Raw genomic sequence first — 21,690 nt, 5'->3', positions numbered from 1 at the left:
TAAATTCTAATGATAGCCATTCTTTTATGATCTCATTTGTTCTTTGAAAAAGGCTTTATCTAAACTTTGTCTTTTTATTTTACCTTCTTCTTTCCTTTGAAATTCTTGGTCTTCTTCTGTGTCTGTGTCATCTTCTTCTCTTCTCTGTATCTTTGTATCTTCATCCTTCTGCTGAGCTGCTTCTGTATCCTTGTTGGGCCCCCCGCCGCAGGTCGACCCGCTGCTGGCCCCCCCCCGCCGCAGGTTGACCCGCTGCTGGCCCCCCCTGCCGCAGGTCGACCCGCTGCTGGCCCCCCCGCCGCAAATCGACCCGCTGCTGGGCCCCCCCACCGCAGGTCAACCCGCTGCTGGCCCCCCCCCCCCCGCCACAGGTCGACCCGCTGCTGGCCCCCTCCCGCCGCAGGTCGACCCGCTGCTGGCCCCCCCGCGGCAGGTCGACCCCCTGTCGGTCGCCCCATTGCCACTCACCCTCTTCCAGCCCTTCATACTCTTTCTCACCACTCTTCTTTCTTGTTTACTTCCCCCAGCCGAGCACCCCGATACTGGGCGTCTCTCAGCTGGCCGCTCCGCAGCTGGCCACTGCTCAGCTGAGTCCCCCTCCCGTCGGCGTTAACCTTTTCTTTTACTTGCGCACTGCGCATGCGCAACTCTTCGCACATGCGCAGTTGTGCACCTCCTCTTGGCTCTGAGAGGCATTTTTGGAGTCCGCCGGCCGGGAGGACACTGCTCCTCTGGGGACTCACCAAAATCGGAAATCGGCCGCTCCTCTCCACGATGGTTCTCTGCTCCGATGTGCAGGTAAGGCCGCCTTCTTTCTTCTCCAGTGATTTTCTTTCTTCCCTTTTCTCTGTTATTCTTACTTTTTCTCTTTTGGGTGCCATCTTCTGTCTGTTCTCTGTAACTTTATATTTCTCTTCCTGTATTTTATGTTTATTGAGCTCTGCTTTTTCTTTTTTCTGGAGAGGGCTGTTTCCACCCGACCAGCCACTACTCCACCACGTGACTCCCCTCCTGGTCTCCTTATTTGAGGAAGAATGTACTGGTTTCGGGGGGTGGTGCAGAGGAGGTTCACCTGCTTGATTCTAGTGATGAAGGGGTTGACCTACGAGGAGAGATAGTCATCTGGGACTGTACTGGCTGGAATTTAGAAGAATGAGAAGGGATCATATAGAAACATAAAATTGTGAAAGGCATAGATAAGATAGAGGTAGGTGAGTTGTTACAATTGGTGGGGGACACCAGAACTCAGGAGCATAGACTCGAGGAGTCACGTGATGGAGTAGTGGTCGGGAGGGGAATACCAGCCCTCTCCAGAAAAGAAGAAATAAAGTGAAGAAAATACAAAGTTCAAGAAATACAAAACATAACAAATAAAAGTTGTAGAGAAAAGAAAGAAAATGACACCCAAGAAGGAAAAAGTAAAAACAACGGGAAAAAAAAGAAGAAAAGTCGCTGGAAGGGAAAGGAGAAGGCCTTACCTGCATGAAGAAACAGGGAGCCATCATGGAGAAGAGAGCCCGTTCTCTAAGGTTGGTGACGACCCCACAGAGTCGCGATTCCCCAACTGCTGGACTGCAAAAATGGCTCTCAGAGCCAAACAAAAGTGTGCAGTGCACTTACTAAGGAGAAGGAGGACACCGACCGGAGGGGGATTCAGCCGAGGAGCGGGCAAACATAACGCAACCAGCTGAGGGATGCCCCACACCAGGGCTCTCTGCTGGAAAAAGAGGAAAGTGACAGGAAAGGGAGTGAAAGGAAAGAAGAGCAGCAGCAGGAGGCCCAACAGATGAGTAGCCCAGAAGAAGAGGACCAACAGCAAGAAGCCCAGCAAAGTGAGACAAGCAACTTATCAGGAAAGTCAGAAGAGACACAGATACAAGGAAGAGAAGAAGAAGACACAAATACAGGTACAGACATAGAAGAAGAGGAAGAAGAAGACCAAAATCTGCACAGAGAAATAGAAGGTAAAACAGATGGACAGAATATAGTCAGTTTTTTTTTCAAGAACAAATGAGAGCATTAAAAGAATGGTTGACATTAGAATTTAGTGAAATTAAAAGAAAAATGAAAAGTACAGAAGAAAAAGTGAATAGATTAGAGCTGGTCATGACAGAAATAGGGAAAAGATTAGAAAATGTGGAAGAACGAGAAACGGCTGTAGAAATGGAAGTGAATGACAAGAAGAAAATTGGAAGAAAGTGACAACAAAGAGTCACAAGAGTTGTTAGCTCAAGAAAATTGATATGTTGGAAAATTATAGTAGGCGAAACAACATAAAAATAGTGGGCCTAAAGGAAGATGAAGAAGGCGCAGATATGAAGGAATTTATAAAAGAATGGATCCCAAAGGTCCTGGGAATGACAGAAATACAGGAAGGATTGGAAATAGAAAGAGCACACAGAACACTAGCTCCGAAACCACAAACACATCAAAAACCAAGATCCGTTTTAGTAAAATTTTTGAGATATACAACAAGAGAAAATATACTGGAGTGGGCAAGGAATAAAATTAGAGAAGACAATAAACCATTGGAATACAAGGGTCAAAAAATATTTTTTTACCCAGACATAAGTTTTGAACTCTTCAAGAAGAGGAAGGAGTTTAATACAACAAAATTGATCCTATGGAAAAAAAGTTATAAATTTATGTTAAGACATCCAGCTGTGCTTAAAATATTTATCCCTGGGGAGCAAAACAGACTGTTCTCAGATCCAGAGGAAGCACGAGAATTTGCAGAATGCCTGCAGGACAGAAGGAGAGATGAAGAGTTGTAACAAGAATGAAGAATGGGGATAAAATATATATAAAGGTGGAAAAAAATGTACATGTAAGAACTAAAGAAGGGAAAGAGAAGGGAAGAAAGGAAGTAAGGGAAAAAAAATGGTAAACTTTGTTATATGTGTATATTAAAAAAAGTCTTTTCTGGGGGGTTGGGTGGGAGAAAATAACCGTCACTGCGAAATCAGTTGATGCTTGCAAGTGGGTTCGCAATCCAAATGGAGAGGGGAGTTGTGGTTGCCCGGCAAGGGATAAGGGGCAACTTGGGGGGGGGGGTGATATTTGGGGCTAAGGGAATATTGGATGTGGGAGTTGTTGAAGTATTTTATGTTTTAAATGTGTGGTCATACATTGAAAAGGAAAAACTGAGAGATGAAAATGGGGAAAAGGGGGATGGTGGTGGTGGGGAAGTGGAAATGAGGTGTAAACAGGATATGAGATGGCCATGTTGAATTATATGACTATAAATATTAATGGAATGCATAACCAAATTAAACAGAAGAGGCTATTAAATTTACTGAAAAAAGAAAAAATAGACATAGCATTTGTGCAGGAAACACATCTAACTGGAGTGGAACATAACAAATTAAAGAGAGACTGGGTAGGACACATAGCGGCAGCATCATATAATTCAAAAGCTAGAGGTGTAGTTATATTAATTAATAAAAATGTACCAATCAAAACAGAGGAGGAAATAATAGATCCAGCAGGGAGGTATATAATGATGATGAAGAGTCAGATATATTCAGAATTTTGGAATTTGCTCAATATTTCTGCACCTAATGAAGAGGATCAAAAGTTTATGCAAGATATTTTTTTAAAGATTGTAGATATGCAAGGGAATATATTGATAGGAGGGGATTTTAACCTTAATTTGGATCCAATGTTGGATAAAACTGGACAAAAGACCAGCAAAAAGAATAAAGTGGCCTAATTTATGGTTAAATCAATGCAGGAAATGAAACTTGTGGATGTATGGAGGAGGCAGCACCCAAGAGAGAAGGAATACTTTTATTATTCAAGAAGGCATAAAACATACTCAAAGATTGATATGTTTTTGTTGTCGGCCCATATTCAAGGGAGAGATAGGAAAACTGAATATAAAGCTAGATTGCTATCTGATCATTCACCCCTGTTATTAGCTATAGAACTGGAGGACATCCCACCAAGAACATAGAGATGGAGGTGAAACTCCATGCTACTTAAAAGGCAGGAATTTAGAGAGTTTATTGAACGCCAAATTAAAATGTACTTTGAAATAAATGCAGAATTAGTGAAAGACAAATTTATATTATGGGATGCAATGAAAGCTTTCATTAGAGGGCAGATAATAAGTTATGTAACTAAGATGAAAAAGGAGTACAATCGGGAAATAGAACAGTTGGAAAGGGAGATAGTAAGTACAGAAAATGACCTAACAACAAGGGATGATATAACAAAAAGAAGAGAACTGGCGGACAAAATAATAAAATACGAAACATTACAAATGTCTAAAGTGGAGAAGAACATAATGAAAATAAAGCAAAACTATTATGAACAAGGAGAAAAAACACACAAAATATTAACCTGGCAACTTAAAACAGAACAAGCTAAAAGAATTGTATTGGCATCAAGGAAAAAGGACAAACAAATTACATATAATCCAATGGAGAATAATGAGAACTTTACGAAATTTTATGAACAATGATACCAGACTGAGAACAAGGGGAAAGATGATAAAATAGAAGAGTTTTTAGCTAAAATTGAACTGCCGAAATTGCAAGAAGAGGAACAAAACAAACTGATAAAACCATTTGAAATAGAGGAAGTACAGGATATATTAAAAAAATTGCCGAACAATAAAACACCTGGAGAGGATGGATTCCCAATAGAATTCTATAAAACATTTAAAGAGTTATTAATTCCTCCTCTCCTGGAAGTAATGAACCAGGTAGAAGAAACACAAAACTTGCCAGATTCATGCAAGACAGCAATAATTACTGTAATACCAAAGACTGGGAAGGATCCACTAACACCAGCATCATATAGACCAATATCTCTACTTAATTCAGATTATAAGATAATAAGCAAAATTATTAGCAAACAGATTGGCCGACTGTGTACCAATATAGTAAAACAAGATCAAACTGGATTTAAGAAAAGACGAACAGCGGATAATGTCTGTAAATTTATTAATCTAATTTATGCAGTTCAAGGAAATAAGAAGCCAATAGTGGCTGTTGCTTTCGACACAGAAAAAGCCTTTGACAGGATAGAATGGAATTATTTATTCAATCTACCAGAAAAATATATTAATTGGATTAAAGCATTATATAATGGACCATTAGCAAAGGTAACAGTAAATGGATATGTATCGAACCAATTTAAATTAAGTAGGTCAACTAGGCAGGGATGTCCATTATCTCCCTCACTGTTCGCTTTAGCAATAGAACCATTGGCAGAACTGTTGAGAACAGAAAATAAAATAAAAGGGATAAAAATGAAGGAGGAGTATAAAATCAATTTATTTGCAGATGACATCATAGTATACTTAACAGAACCAGAACTATCAATAAATGAACTACATAAGAAATTGAAGGAGTATGGAGAAATATCGGGGTACAAGATCAATTCAAATAACAGTGAACTGATGCCAATGAGTAATGCTGATTATACAGAATTTAAAAAAGAATCACCATTTAAATGGCAAACACAAGCAATCTGATACCTAGGTATTAGGTAAGATAATAATTTAAGCCACTTGTACAAATTAAATTATCAGCCACTAATAAAGAAATTGCAGGAAGACTTAGAACATTGGAAAGAATTACTGCTAACGTTGATGGGGAGGGTAAATTGCATTAAAATGAATGTCTTCCCAAGGATACAATATTTATTTCGATCGTTACCAGTTCCCTTACAGAGAAATTCTTTAATGAACTAAAGAGAATAATAAGGAAATTTTTTTGGAAAGGGGGAGAAACTGAGGATAGTGTTAGATAAATTAACGGAGAGGTACAACCAAGGTAGTTTGCAGTTACCAAACTTTAAAAATTATTATAGAGCAGCACAATTAAGGTATTTATCAGATTTTTATCAGACAAGGGAAAAACTAGATTGGACTAAGATAGAGCTAGATAAAATATGGGAGAAAGTACCAGAACATATACTTTATAAGTGGATGAAAAGCTGGTATGATATAAAAGCTCACCAGTATTGCATCACTTACTCAATATATGGAAGAAGATTCACTTAGAAAGGAAAAAAAAACAAATTACCAAATACCTAAATTATATTGACACAAAATCAGCTGTCCCTTTTTCAATAGATAACCTTTCCTTTAGAGAATGGGAGAGAAAAGGAATTAAAAGAATAGAAAATTGTTCTTTGGGAAATAATTTATTAACAATTGAAATACAAATATGGAATAACTCATGGTACAATGTTTGCATACCATCAACTGAAAGCCTACTTAAAGGATAAATTGGGAAACAGACTGAGATTACCAGAAGGAAGCAGCTTTGAATATGTGATTACAGACATAATGATACTTAAAAGATTTATAACAAACATGTACATCAAGCTGCAAGAGAAGGAAAATGGTGAAATAAGCTATAAACCCAATCAAAAGTGGGAAAAGGATTTAAACATAACTTTTCCCATGTTTCATTTTTTGTCTTTATGTTCTGGAACTATGAAGAATATAATAAACACAAGGTTACGCATGATACAGTATAATTGGTTACACAGGTTATATATCATGCCCCAAAAGTTTTTAAAAAATGGGATTCAACATTATCAGATAGATGTTTTCGCTGTAAGAAGGAAATGGAAACAATAGTACATGCAATTTGGGCATGTGAGAAAGTGAAAAAGTTTTGGGAAGATCTAAATCAGATATTAAATAAAATCAGATATTAAATAGAATCACAAAAAAAACTACTTACCAAAAAATGCAGAGATATTTCTTCTAAGTAATATAAGAAGTAAGGAATTAGGCCTCAAACTGCAAAAAAGTGCAAAAAAGATTTATTATGATAGCCTTAGCTGTAGCAAAAAAATATATAATGTCAACTTGGAAATCAGAATAGAGCCTGAGAATACAGCAGTGGTACATGGAAATGAATAAATGTATTTCATTGGAAAAAATAACATATAATTAAAAAAATTAAGTCACATTATTTGAACAAATTTGGGAACCATACATGGAACATAACAGAGAGCGCTTGCCTCAGACTTCCACCCCCTAAAATGATAAGAAGACAAAATGACTTGATCCGGTGTGTAAATGTAGATGAAACATTTTTCTTGTTTATTTTTCATTGTGTGGTGACATTGTTTAATGGTTTTATTGTATTGTATATGTTGAATGTTTATTGGTTTTGGAGGGGGTGGGAAAGGGGGAGGGATGGTGGGGTGGGGGGGAGTGGAGAAAATGCCACTGTATATTTAAGAGGGAAATGTTTGTATGCATTTTGGTTGATATGGTTCACAGTGTGAAAAATAAAAAATTATTAAAAAAAAGAACATAGCCTCAAGATTCAGGGTAGTAGATTTTGGACGGAATTTAGGAGGAACTGCTATTCCCAAAGGGTAATGAATCTGTAGAATTTGCAGCCCATTGAAGCAGTGGAGGTGACCTCATATTTAAGACATGGTTGGATAGGTTTCTACATAGTAAAGGAATTAAGGGATATGGGGAAAAGCCTATAATCAGATCAACCATGATCACATTGTATGGTGGAGTGGGCTTTATGGGCCAGATGGTCTACTCCTGCTCCAATTTCTTATATTCTTGTGTCCTTATTAGGTCACCCTCAGCCTATTGCTCTGCAGTAAGAACAATCTCAATGTTTCCAATTTCTCCTTTAACTAAAACCCTCCATTCTAGGCAACATGGTGAATCTCTTCTGCATTCTTTCCAGTGTGACCTCATCCCTTTGACAGTGTGTTGATTAAAACTGCACACACTATTTCATCTGTGGACTAACCAACATCTTGTGTAGCTGCAACATGATGTCACAATTCTTGCACTCAATACCCCTGCCTCGAAGACAAGCAAACCAAACACCTTCACTATCTTGTTATCTGGCACTATTTTCACAGAGCTATGAACTTGTATCCCAAGATACCTCTGAACATCAATGCTTCTGAGGACTCTAATGTTGACCAACATTTGACAACTCTAATTACATTCTCTTATGTTTAAATAAAATGCAGCAGTTTACAGTTTGTTTGTTGGCAGAACAGAATCAAATAATTCCCTCAAGATACCCCAAAACCCACAATAGGCAATGAAGTATTTTTGCAGAATAGTCAGTTTTATAATGTGGAAAGTCCAGTAGCTATTTTGTACATGACAAAGTTGCACAAACAGCAGTGAGGTATTATAGATAATTAGTTTCAAAGATGTGGATTAAACTATAAATACTGGTCAGGATATTGGGGAGAACTCTGCTACTACCTTTAAATAGTACCCTTGTTATTTGATATACACCTCAGACATCTGAATGGTGTGTGTCTTGTGACTTTAAAAACATTTCTCTAGTACTTGAATGATATCTTCACTTTGTTTAAATAATGCTATAAATGGTAGGAGAAGGTTCGAATGTTAGCTCCAGTTTGCTTGAGGAGATACAAATAGAAAAGTTGGATCTGTAACAAGACAGTTTTTCATTGTTGGTACACCATTTTCTGATCTTTCTTATGACAGTGAATTTTACATTTGTGCACTTATTGCCCGCTTGGTATTTTCTGGTTTACATACTCCACAGTGCCATGCCCTTTATCCTTACCAGAACAAAATCCATTTTTTTCCCTTTTAATTTCTGATTTTCCTCAGCATAATGATCTGTACCTTGGTCTTTCAGGTCCATGTTCTAGTTTTTTTGATATTTCCATGATCATATCCTACTCTGGCTTGATGATTCCTTTCAGCTTGAGGTAACTGAATTTGAAACAAAGGGTTCCTTTGTTTTATATATATTTTTTGGTGTACTCTGTCATATTTCTGAACTCTTTACCAGCCAGCCCAGATTAGTCTATATTTCAATTATTTTCTTGCAAATTTGCATTAAACTTTTATTTTGTGCCTTGGGGCAGGGGTGTGGGCTTTTTTTGATTTTCTTTACTCCCTCTCAAACATTATTAGGTTATTTTCCCCTAATTCACTTTATCTGGGGGGAATGGTTTTACGGATGATGCCACTTGAAACATAAGGATTGGCTAATATGAATTAAAAGTTTAAATTGATAATTCAGCAAGTTTACAATGGTGCTGAAAAGTTTTATTGGCTGGAGAGAGAGGAAGAGAGCAATGATTCATGAGAAGGAATTTATCTCAATTGCAGTATATTTTCTGTTATCAAGCCACTGTGGATTCCAAAGATACCTTTCAGTTTGCATTCAATGTATATGTATTAAATTTGTAAGAATTATTTTCACAGAGTTATGCTGATTGTTGGCAGATTATCTCTTTATAAGGAGAGGTTCCATTTAAGCTCTGGGGAAGTATTTGAATTGGTGATGTAAAGATAACTGTTGGGGAAAGGAAACTGAAACCACAATTCTCCATCTGTGGAGAAGACTCTAATTTTGAGTGCTGAAAGCATTTATTATTTTTACAAGTTAACTTTTACAACTTGAGACAGTTTGGTTTCCTAAAAAAGCTATTATCTGCTTTCTCAAGTTTATTTGGAAGTCTAATCCCATTCTTTGTTGGTCTTCAAAATCACAGTTAAATCTCAGTACATTAATTAATACCTCCTTTTAATCAGCATACTATTAGTACTATCTATAATGAAATTGGGATTTATACAATGCTGTCTATGTTTGGGACAAAGGCACATTTTTTTTCTTTTTGACCCTGTGCTCCATAGTTTTAAATTTGTAATAAAACAATTTGCTTGTGATTAAAGTGCACATTCCAGATTTTATTAAAGGGCATTTGTGTACATTTTGGTTTCACCATGTAGAAATTACAGCATTTTTTTAATATATACATAGTTACCCCATTTTAGGGCACTATAATGTTTGGGACACTTAGCTTCACAAATGTTTGTTATTATTCAGACATATTTACTTCATAAGAGAGCGAGGTTTGCTTCTAAGCTTTTTATCACCTTTGGAGTCTGAGATTGCCATATTTCAGCATGAGGACCATAGTTGTGCCAATGAAAGTCAAAGAAGCTATTATGAAGCTGAAAAATAAGAATAAAACAGTAAGATACATCGCCCAAATCTTAGGATTACCAAAATCAGTTACTGGTGAGCTCAGTAATCGCAAAGGGATTAGTTGGCCTATAGCTGATGACAAAAGAATTCTAATCACGATGAAGAAAAATCCCCAAACGTCTGACCGACAAATCAGAAACACTCTTCAGGTGGCAGGTGTGGATGTGTCTGCAGAAGACTTCATGAACAGAAATTCAGAGGTGACACTGCAATATACAAATCACTAGTTAGCCACAGAAACAGGATAGCCAGGTTACAGTTTACCAAGAAGTATTTAAAAGAACTTGCGGGAAACAGGCAGGTAAATGGAGCTGCTTCCATTCCCAGATCAGCCATAATCTTAATCATAATGAATAATAATCTACTCCTGCTCTTATTTATCCTCTTATACTGAAGCATAGTTGTACGATGTTACATCAGTAGAGGTTAAGTTGTCCTGATGGCCCAAAATTCTGGGGACAAACATAATATTAATGTTGTAAATTATAGGGTAGTACCTTTAGACTATGCAAGAGAGATGTAGTAACTGGCTGGAAATGAAGATTTTGGATATGATTGAAGACAACGGTGCAGGAAAGAGCTGATTAGATATTCTTCAGCAGCCTCATTAAATGATGCAGAAAAATATGGAAATGAAGTCACTGATGAAGACCTTGGCTTTCACAAGAGAAAGGATAGAAAGCAACACACATAGTCCCCTCTAAATGAAGTGCACTCACCCAACCAAAACTCACTGAGCACCATTTTGATGCCAGCTACCTTATCAGCCAGCATCTCTCACTGAGCCCTTACCCTCCTACTACAATGAACTTGTGAGCTGTTTCCTCTTTTCACCTTAATTTCCCTTCCCAAAATCCTCTACAACTCTCCTCACATCTCATCATCAATTTGTTTTTTTTTCCCCCTTCCTCCAATTTCTGATTTATCTATTCCCCCTCAGTATTCTGGTTTGATTCAAATTTCTGCTCAACTTGAACAATGCACTTGTTTTTAGCTCTCAAAAACTGAGAATGTATATGCATAATCATTTGAGGAAGAATTTTATCTACATTTGCAGACCTCCTGAAATATATACTAAAACATAAAGTTTGAGGGGTGGGGAATCGAGTTGGAGCAAGGAAGGATTTAATGGGAACAGGGCAGCCTCTCCATTACATCAATTACCTTGTTTGTTAAAAGCCTGCAAAACATAGCTATAGCCAAGATTTAAAGATTAAGTGGAAGAATCACTGCAAGATGAGGGGTGGGGGTGGTGTGGCTGTAATGCTAACAATAGATGAGTGAAATAAATGGGCATAATTTACAGTGCCATCCATAATGTTTGGGTCAAAGACATTTTTTTGTTTATTTGGTCCTGTGCTCCACAGTTTTAAAATTGTAATCAAATAATTCGCGTGATTAAAGTGTGCATTCCAGATTTTGTAACTTTTGTTTCCTCTGTGCTGGCTGAGAAGTACCTCAGAAAGAGTAGCTGCCCCAAGAGCAAAGAGCCAAGTGACTCTTGATTAATCATAGGTTGCAAAAATCAAATTTGTAATTTAAAATCTTTTCATGGCTTTATTCTATGCGATATCTTAACCATTTTTCAAAATTCAAAGTCCAATTTTAGTTCCACCCTTTTAGTGGTTGTGTTTTTGTCTGTCTTGTCTTTATTTACTTGAGATTACCTCTAATTTTTGCTCCCCTCTTTAACACACTTTGACTAGTGTTTTTGTTTGTGCCATTTAATGGAATTACTTGATGTATGGTGAACTTTGCATAAATAATGTCATCAAATGTTGATTAATCCAAGTCAATCTGGCTATTCTTTTGATACCACCCTTCCTATTATCTTGGCTTCTCCTTTTGCAATGTTGATTATTAAAATCTGGTGGATAATAAAACATTTACTGCATTTTAGTAAAGTGCCTTAGAGTTAAAATTTGTTTGAAGACCTTGAGTGTTATTGCATTCAAGTTTATGTTGTTCTTGCATGGTAAAACAGGTCGATTTTGCTCACAATTATGTGATCGCAGTGGATAGGATGAATGGATTCATTCATGGATTCAATGCTAAGCATTGCAAATGCCATATTTAGGTGAGACAAACTTCTCTTGTGCCCATGGGAGAAAGTGACACCCATAGATAAGATATATTTGCTGAGGGTAGAAAGATCATTATTCAAAGATTTAAATAATCTAACACAGCTGCTAGTGGGAATAGACTATTCAGCCAAGCGGCCCTGCTTTGCCATTCAAGGTTGTGAGGTTTTTGGTCATAACCTTGATTCTACATTCCCAACATCTCTCACTGTATATCAAGAATAATCTACCTCTGACTTAAAAATATTCAATGTAAGCACCAGAGATCCGAGGGATTTCTGCAAACTGCTCTTGAGAGAACTGTGAAACTGCATCCTGTCAAAGAAAAACCTTTGGGATTTCTGCACATCTGTGTACTCTCGAAGCAGTTTTCAGCCTCATTACATTATGAATTTTTTTGCTTATTTTTATCAGGTGTACCAAAATACATTTAAAAAAAAAACCTATGTGCTATCCAGGAAAATCAACCCATGTAAAAGTTCAAATAAAACAAAAGTGTAGTTAAAGCAGTACAAGGACCATGATCATTTCAAATTTATTGTCATCTGATTGCACAAGTACAATTCGACAAAACTACGCAGACACACAACCAGACAACACACATTCAGACTAACAATACATATGTAAGACAAATATTCATCGACACAAATAAATAAATAAATAAAATTTGTTTCATGAATGAGTCTCGGATGGTTAATGTGAGCAGTTTCTTTGGTCACTCAGTATTCTCACTGCCCGTGGGAAGAAGCTGTTCCTTAGTCTGATGGTGCTGGCTCTGATTCTCCTGTATAATTTTCCTGCCAGGAATAGCTGAAAGATGCTATGTGCATAGTGGGAGGGTCCTTAACAATTTTGCAAGTCCTGTTCAGACAATGATTACATTAGATCATGTCAATGGAGGGAGGGAGACCCCACTGATCCTCACTGATGCTCTTATGGTCCCTTGGATTGACCTCTGATGCAATGCTCTACCACAACCATACCCCACTGTGATGCAGCCAGCAAGGAAGCTCTTGATTAGTGCTCCAGTAGAAAGTTGATAGAATGGAATTCTTCTCAGGAAGTGCAGTCGCTATTGTGTCTTCCTGACAAGTGAGTGTTCACAATAGGTCACTAGTTAAGTGCACTCCAAAGAATTTGTTTATCTCCATTCTCTGCAACAGAGTTGTTGATCTGTAGTTGAGGGTGGTCTTTCTTGTTCCTCCTGAAGTCCACAATTATCTCCTTTGTTGTGTCCACATTGAGACTTTGGTTGTAACTCTTGCACCATTTCACAAGATTTTCCACTTTTATCATGCGACACATTGTTGTTGATGAAGACAACCACTGTCGTGTCATCTGCAAACTTGATGATACTGTTGGAGCTGGATTTGATGAAGCAGTTATCGTTCAGTTACGTAAACAGGTGCGGGCTGAGTACACAGCCCTGAGGTGCACCATTGCTCAGTGTCACAGTGCTCCATGTTCTAGTACCCTTCCGGACATGCTGGTCTTTCTGTTAGGAAGTCCAGAATCCAGTTACAGAGAGGGATGTTGAGACCTAGCAAGGACAGCTTCTCCACCAGCCTCTGGGATAGGTTTGCAAGATCTAGAGATCATCTTCTCTGTCTGTGAGGTCCATTCAAGAGTCTGATAACAGTGGGGAAAGAAGCTGTCCTTGAACCAGGTGATGTGTGTTTTCAAACTCTTGCATCTTCTGTCCGATTGGAGAGTGGAGAAGAGAGTATGGCTGGGACGGGTCCATTATATTGGCTGTTTTTGGGTGGCAGCTGGAAGCATGGACAGAGTCATTGGAAGAGAGGCTGGTTTGCATGATGGTGTGGGCTGTGTTCAAGATTTTTGCAGTCTCTTGCAATGTTAGGCAGAGCAGTTCTTGAATCAATCTGTGAATCATCCACACAAGAAACTTTCTCTGGTGTTTCCATAAAAATTGGTAAAGAGTTATTCAGCATCTGCTAAATTTCCTTAGCCTTTTGAGGAAGTGAAGGCATTGGTGTGCTTTCTTGGCTGTGTTGTTGGATAGGAAAAATTGTTGGTGATATTTGCACCCAAGAGCTTAAATCTCTCAAGCACATCCACCTCAGCACCATTCCCAAGGACGGGAACTTCTTCCCATTTTCTGAAATAATTGATCAGCTCCTTCATTTTGCTGACACTGAGGAGAGATTATTGTCTTAAAACCATGCCATTAAGATTTCTGTTTCATTGTTTGAGATCTGGCCTATTATAGTGCAATAATACCAATCAAAAAATCAGAAACTTAGAGATCATCTGATACTTGTGCATGGCAACCTTAGTTTTCTTAATCTCATTCACCCAGAAACCCATAATTTTCAATCAATAAGCAAGATCCCTGGCTGAGGATGATGGGCGTCACAGGTGCTTCCCATCATGATCTCTTTACATTTGCTTCTGATGCAGAAAATGTCCCAAATAGTCACTGGGTTTATGCAAGTTCTCAAAAAGAAACCTTCATTTTCCTGTAACTTGCTCTTTCACACATCCTTGAATATCCTCTTAATTCTTCTTACACCCTCCTACACTACAGACAATTTTTAAAAAAGTGGCCAATGAACCTGTTGAGTTTACACATTCTCCCCACAACCATATCCCAAACACTAGATGGAATTGAACTTGGATCACTGGAGTTGTGAGAAAGTTGATCTACTTGTAGACACCCCCACCCTCGCAAGTGCAAACATTACTTTCTTGTGTGACAGTGGGAAAAGTTTTGCACTTGAATGGATGGAAGTAAAAATGTTTTATTGATCTGGGAATCCTCATTGCTGAACTAATCTGGCTGCACCAAGAAATGGGACCTCTAAGTCTTTTCTGTCAAGTCTGTAAAATCTTAGACTAACTGTAAATAAATTGGGTGAACCCTTGCTGCAGCCCCTCTATCACAGTATTCCTGGTTTCTCTGGGTCCATGTAGACTCTTGGATTTGCATTTTCTTGGAAAAATAGCCAGTATGCTATTTATTTTTCTAATTGCACGTAAACCTGAAAGTAAATTATGGTCAAGGTCACTTGAAATGCCAGCATCAATTTTTTTTTAAAAAGGAAACTGTCTTTCTATTTTTTTTGCTCTCAAAGTGGATGATTTCAAAGTTTTTTCCACATTGAATTCATTTAATCTATGACCCATTTGTGCAGCTCTGCATCATCTTGCCAGACTACAATGCCATTGGGCTTTTGTGTAGTCAGCAAAATTGGGTATATTGCATGTGATTCTCTAATAGTGAACATCTGGGGCACCAGCAATTTGCCAGTTAACTCCTCCCATCTGAAAATTACCTATTTATTCCTTCTATTTCAATGTAAATATTATGAATTTTTATTTTGTTTCTTTTCTTTGGCTTGGCTTCGCGGACGAAGATTTATGGAGGGGGTAAAAAAGTCCACGTCAGCTGCAGGCTCGTTTGTGGCTGACAAGTCCGATGCGGGACAGGCAGACACGATTGCAGCGGTTGCAGGGGAAAATTGGTTGGTTGGGGTTGGGTGTTTGGTTTTTCCTCCTTTGCCTTTTGTCAGTGAGGTGGGCTCTGCGGTCTTCTTCAAAGGAGGTTGCTGCCCGCCAAACTGTGAGGCGCCAAGATGCACGGTTTGAGGCGTTATCAGCCCACTGGCGGTGGTCAATGTGGCAGGCACCAAGAGATTTCTTTAGGCAGTCCTTGTACCTTTTCTTTGGTGCACCTCTGTCACGGTGGCCAGTGGAGAGCTCACCATATAACACGATCTTGGGAAGGCGATGGTCCTCCATTCTGGAGACGTGACCCATCCAGCGCAGCTGGATCTTCAGCAGCGTGGACTCGATGCTGTCGACCTCTGCCATCTCGAGTACTTCGACGTTAGGGATGTAAGCGCTCCAATGGATGTTGAGGATGGAGCGGAGACAACGCTGGTGGAAGCGTTCTAGGAGCCGTAGGTGGTGCCGGTAGAGGACCCATGATTCGGAGCCGAACAGGAGTGTGGGTATGACAACGGCTCTGTATACGCTTATCTTTGTGAGGTTTTTCAGTTGGTTGTTTTTCCAGACTCTTTTGTGTAGTCTTCCAAAGGCGCTATTTGCCTTGGCGAGTCTGTTGTCTATCTCATTGTCGATCCTTGCATCTGATGAAATGGTGCAGCCGAGATAGGTAAACTGGTTGACCGTTTTGAGTTTTGTGTGCCTGATGGAGATGTGGGGGGGCTGGTAATCATGGTGGGGAGCTGGCTGATGGAGGACCTCAGTTTTCTTCAGGCTGACTTCCAGGCCAAACATTTTGGCAGTTTCCGCAAAGCAGGACGTCAAGCGCTGAAGAGCTGGCTCTGAATGGGCAACTAAAGCGGCATCGTCTGCAAAGAGTAGTTCACGGACAAGTTTCTCTTGTGTCTTGGTGTGAGCTTGCAGGCGCCTCAGATTGAAGAGACTGCCATCCGTGCGGTACCGGATGTAAACAGCGTCTTCATTGTTGGGGTCTTTCATGGCTTGGTTCAGCATCATGCTGAAGAAGATTGAAAAGAGGGTTGGTGCGAGAACACAGCCTTGCTTCACGCCATTGTTAATGGAGAAGGGTTCAGAGAGCTCATTGCTGTATCTGACCCGACCTTGTTGGTTTTCGTGCAGTTGGATTTTTGTTTAATTATGAATTTTTTTAATTATGTTTTTTTAATTTGTTTAATTATGAATTTAATTATGAATTTTTATTTTGTTTAATGACTTCTAAATAGCATAGAGACTAGATTTCACTTCTTGTTTAAAAGGGGTGGCACAGTTAGTATAGTGGTTAGGACAGCTTTATTACAGTGCCAGTGACCTGGAATCAAATTTGATGTGCTCTTTAATGTGTTTATATGTTCTGCATGGGTGTCTTCAAGATGCTCCAGTTTCCTTCTACTTTCTAAGGTGAATTGGCTAAATGGGTTTATTTGGGCCACCCAGGCTCAAGGACAGCTTGTCACTGAACTGTATTTCTTTTCTTTTTAAATTTTTTTTATTGAGTTGAACAAAACCCCTTTATACAAGGTATAATAATGATTACATGAATCATATATGGATCAATTGTAAATTAGAAGCATAACCATAATTATTACATAACTTATTTTGTTTAGGAAATTCAAATTAAACAATTAAATCATAAATCTTAATATGTCCAAAAATAATAATAAATATAAAAATTGTGCAAATAATAGATGCAAAATTCCCTTGAATAAGATATTTTATACTTCTCTGATATGATCATATTGTTTTTGTGATTATGATCTGTAATCTGTAGTTAAACCCCCCTTTACTTATTTGTCTTAATAATAAAAAAGGAAAAAAGGTTTTTTATTTTAACCGAGCTGTATCTCTTAGCTAAAAATTCAAATAAAAAGCTTTAGATATCTGGATTGCCACTTAATTCCAAAGTCAGTATAGGAATTTGCCATATGCATAAATACAGTGTAAAAATGAACCAAAATTCTTCCCATTTTCTGGTACCCTGTTCCAGTCCTCCGCTTTCCTGGAGTCTGCAACCTCTTGTGGGTGCTGCCGATTAATAGGTGCCACCATTTTGGGTGCAGACCAACTAAAACCACCATTGGCTCCCTCAACAGGCTATTCAAAGCCCTTTCCGGAGCTGACGGCAGTCAACAAGGCTATGGCATCATCAGTGGAATGGTTTATTTTATAGGTGAATTGAAATAGGTCTAGCATTTCTGGGAGGTGTGCCATCACCAGGTGCTCAAAGCATTTCATAATGGTGGAGGTCAGTGCCATAGTCAATGATGACTGTTATTGTGGCCCTCTTTGGTAGCGGGATAATGATAGCTGTCTTGAAACCTGCAGGAATAATGGACTGCTGCAGTGAGGTGTTGAAGATGTCTATGAAGACCTCCGTCAATTGATCTGCACAGTCCTTCAGTACTCGACCAGGTATGTTGTCTGGTCCCTCTGGCTTATGTGGGTTCACTTTGGATAGGTTTCTCTTCGCCATGGCTATGCAGGGGGCCCATTTATCCTGAAGTCCACAATCAGCTCCTTGGTTTTGCTTATGTTGAGTGCAAGGTTATTGTTATGACTTCAATAAGGTGATCAATCTACCTCCTGTATGCTTCCTCATTGCCCTCTGTGATGTGGTGTTATAGTCAAATTTGTAGATGGCATTTGAATTGTGCCGAACTACACAGTCATGGATGTAGAGTGAGTAGAGCAGTTGGGTAAGCATGCATCCTTGAGGTGTGCATGTAGTATTATCAGTGAGGAGGAGACAACGTTTCCAATTTGTACTGACTGATTTTTTTCATAAGGATCCAGTTGAATAGGTGGATGCAGAGGCCCAAGTTTTGCAGCTTGTTGGCCAGTGCTTTTTGCCATGTTAGTTGTGATTGATGTTTTTCTCGATGTTGCAACTGAAACAATTCAGTGAAGTTGCCAGCAGTTAAATAACATTTTCATTGTTGTAATAGCAGTCAAGTATTCATTTTGGTATTTACACAGTAACTATCTGTTTAAACTTTTGTTATTCTGCTGTTGTTTTTTTTGTGTAGAGTCAGGTTGATTGCTATGTCTCATTGGATAAATTTTTTATTAGATTGTAAATATTTTATTTCGAGATGCTGCTATTATAAGACTTTTTATTTCTGCTTAGGGAATATAGTATAATTTGAAATGGAGTACATTTTTCTCGTCAGATTAGTTTGCCGTTATTTTGTTTTAGACATGATAGAACCAGAGAATGTTACAGCACAGAAAAACAGGCCATTCAATCCTTCTGGTCTGAGCTGACCAATAAAACTAGCTAGTCCCACTCTTATTCCATGCCCCTCCAGACTACTGCTATCCATGTATTTATCCAATTTATTTTTAAAACTCGTTTGAATCTGCAATCACTACATCAGATGGCAGCTCATTCCACACTCTTACCCTCTCTGAGTGAAAAGATTTCTCCTAATTTTCCCCTTAAACCTCTCCCCTTTCAGCCTGAAGCTATGATCTCTTGTATTTATCTCCCCCAATCTAAGTGGAAACATTTTATTCACATCTACTCTATCTATACCCCTCATAATCTTATAAACCTTTATCAAGTCTCCCCTCATTCTTCTTCATTCCAAGGAGTATAGTCCAAACCTGTTTAATCCTTCCCGGTAACTGAACGAACTCCTGAAGACCTGGCAACATCTTGGTAAATCTTCTCTGCACTCTTTCAATTTTATTGATATCCTTCCTGCTGCTGAGCAACCAGAACTGCACACAATATTCTAAGTGTGGCCTCACCAATGACTTGAATAACTTCAAAATAACATCCCAACTTCTATATTCAAAACTTTGATTTATAAAGGCTAAGATGCCTAAAGCTTTCTTTGCAACCCTGTCCATATGCAATGCTACCTTCAGGAAACAATGTATATGCATTCCTAGATCTCTTTGCTCCTCCGCACTCCTTAGTGGCCTACCATTTACTGTGTACATTCTACCCTGATTCGCTCTTCCAAAGTGCAACACCTCACACTTGTCTGCATTAAATTCTATCAGCCATTTACTGGTCCATTTTCTCAGCTGGTCCCGATCCCTCTGCAAGCTTTGAAAATTTTCCTCACAGTCCACTACGACTTCTATAAAAAAATAAGATACTATAATTCAGGAATTATTCAGTCAAGATTATTGACTATGGATCAAAGTTCTTTGAAGAGATTGTCTTGAATTCATTCTTTTATGGAAATAATTTATTTGGATCTGTACTCAACTAAATCATTTATCTGGATACATGACTGATCTGTGACCTGGTTCAGTAAGTATATTTTGAAAGTCCAACTTTTTTTTATTTGTAACTTCTCTTAAAAGGTAGGAGTTGACAAATGAATCTTTCAGAATGCCTAGTGATGCAGATCTGTGGAGTATTCTAGGAGATTCATCTTGTTATCTCTGAGCTCTTGTTATAATTTTGTGTTCTGATTTGGCCAACTGATGCATGACCTGAGAAGTTCCAATGTTTTTGAGTGTATGCCAGTTTTCCAGTATAGGCAATTTTTTGCTTTTGTATTATTTGGGCAAAACTTGTTGACACGAAGATGTGAGGTTTGGATATGAACGTAAAAGAATATAATATTTGGAGTGCCTTTGTACCCAGTGTTTTTAAGGATGTACATTGTTAAATAGATTGTTGTGAGAAATTTGGGCATGAGATGAACAATTCCTTCAGTAAAGAATTTTGTAATTTTGGGTTCCTGTACTGTATAACGTATTCTTTTTTTGATGTTGAGATGAATGACATTCTTTGCTTCCTGTTCACATTAGGAAAAAAATGTTGAAGCAATCTTATGATTTGGATGTATTTGTATTGTAATTTGATTGGGAAGGTTTGGTTGGGGAAGTAAAAGCTTTAAATATTAATTTACCTCTTTTGCTGGAAGTTTTGAATTTAGCACTGGATAGATTATTGTGTATTACCTGGTTTTCGCATGGGCTGAAATTATTAAGGGAATTCTATTTAGCTTATTTGGAAATATTGGGACTGAAATGAGTGAATAATGCCTCTGCCCATCTTTGTTTGCTGGTTACTGCAAGTCATAGATGAAGAGCAGATTTACTTACAACATCGCTGATTTGCTTCATATTCTGCTTGGTTATAATTGTTGTCCTCAACTTGAATGTTTGTGATGCTAGCTGGTTCTAGACTTCAGACCTTATAATCAAGCAACGAGAAATAGATTATGGGTCAATATTTCACCAGCTTCTGGTGTGAACTGCTGTTTGTATTTGGTCACATGCTGGAGAAATGCATTAAAGATGTTCTCTTCCATTAATAAATTTGCATGCTCTTCTGCTTTTAATCAGATGACTTTCTACTTCCAAAAGTTGTAAGATTTCTATGTGGGGTTTCTGTGGGGATCCATGCCAATCACCCAAGATGTCACTTTTTTTTCCTCTAAACAAATTTTGACCATCATCCTTTCTCCACTTCCCAGTTTTCCTTTAATTTATTTTCATAAATTCTATGACCAGAGGGATCCATAAAGATATGGCTTCAGCCATCTTGTGGAGTTAAGGGTGGCAATCCCATTTTCCCCTCCTCGTAACTTTACTGATCTATCTGACCACTTGCTCAACTCAATAGATGAGACAGCATTGACTTGAAATGCCAACTGCTTCTTTCTTACCAGATACAGCATTCTTTGTGGCTGCATTTCTCAGTAATTTTTCATTGCATTTAGATTATTTCACTCAGAGCATTTTGATTTTTGCCTCAGTTACCCAGATATTTCCTTCTAGATTGCTTACGAATTCTCAGTGTAAATTGCACTTGTTTAAAGGTCTGTGGACTAGTTTGGCTGTGTATTTCATTAAAATTATTCCCTGACTGACAAAGGTTTTACATGAAGAATAACCATTTGAAAAGTTACTGGAGCTTGGTGCTTAGGAGGTTTTGTTAGGAAGAAATAACATTATTACTTGGACAAGCAAATTCTAATGTGATGATTGGGGGAGATTTAAATGTGGTATTGGAGCCTTTATTGGACAAGTATCCAAGAGCAATTAAGAAATCTAAAATGGCAGTGCAAGTGACTAATATGATGACAGATTTGAATTTAGTTGATATTTGGCGAAGATTTAATCCTACAGAGAAAGATTTTTCTTTTTACTCTTCACACCATAAT

The 21,690-nt window shown here is 38.3% G+C and overlaps 1 protein-coding gene across 7 annotated transcripts in view; it reads left to right on the top strand.

Moving 5' to 3' along the window:
* LOC138760804 (son of sevenless homolog 1) overlaps nucleotides 1-21,690 on the top strand; it is a 255,322-nt gene that overhangs the window by 57,121 nt on the left and 176,511 nt on the right. The window contains exon 1 of one of the 7 annotated variants that reach the window (XM_069931921.1): nucleotides 17,882-17,968. The exons of the other annotated variants lie outside the window; for them this stretch is intronic. The gene's annotated coding sequence lies outside the window, so the exon portion shown is untranslated. Of the gene's footprint in view, nucleotides 1-17,881; nucleotides 17,969-21,690 lie in introns of those variants that run through there. 7 annotated transcript variants of the gene reach the window in all.

The sequence above is a fragment of the Narcine bancroftii genome, chromosome 4 (genome assembly GCF_036971445.1).
Source record: "Narcine bancroftii isolate sNarBan1 chromosome 4, sNarBan1.hap1, whole genome shotgun sequence".
Taxonomy (NCBI): Eukaryota; Metazoa; Chordata; class Chondrichthyes; order Torpediniformes; family Narcinidae; genus Narcine; species Narcine bancroftii.
Note: the sequence above shows the minus strand (reverse complement) of the source record. Positions and strands in the feature narration are given on the sequence as shown.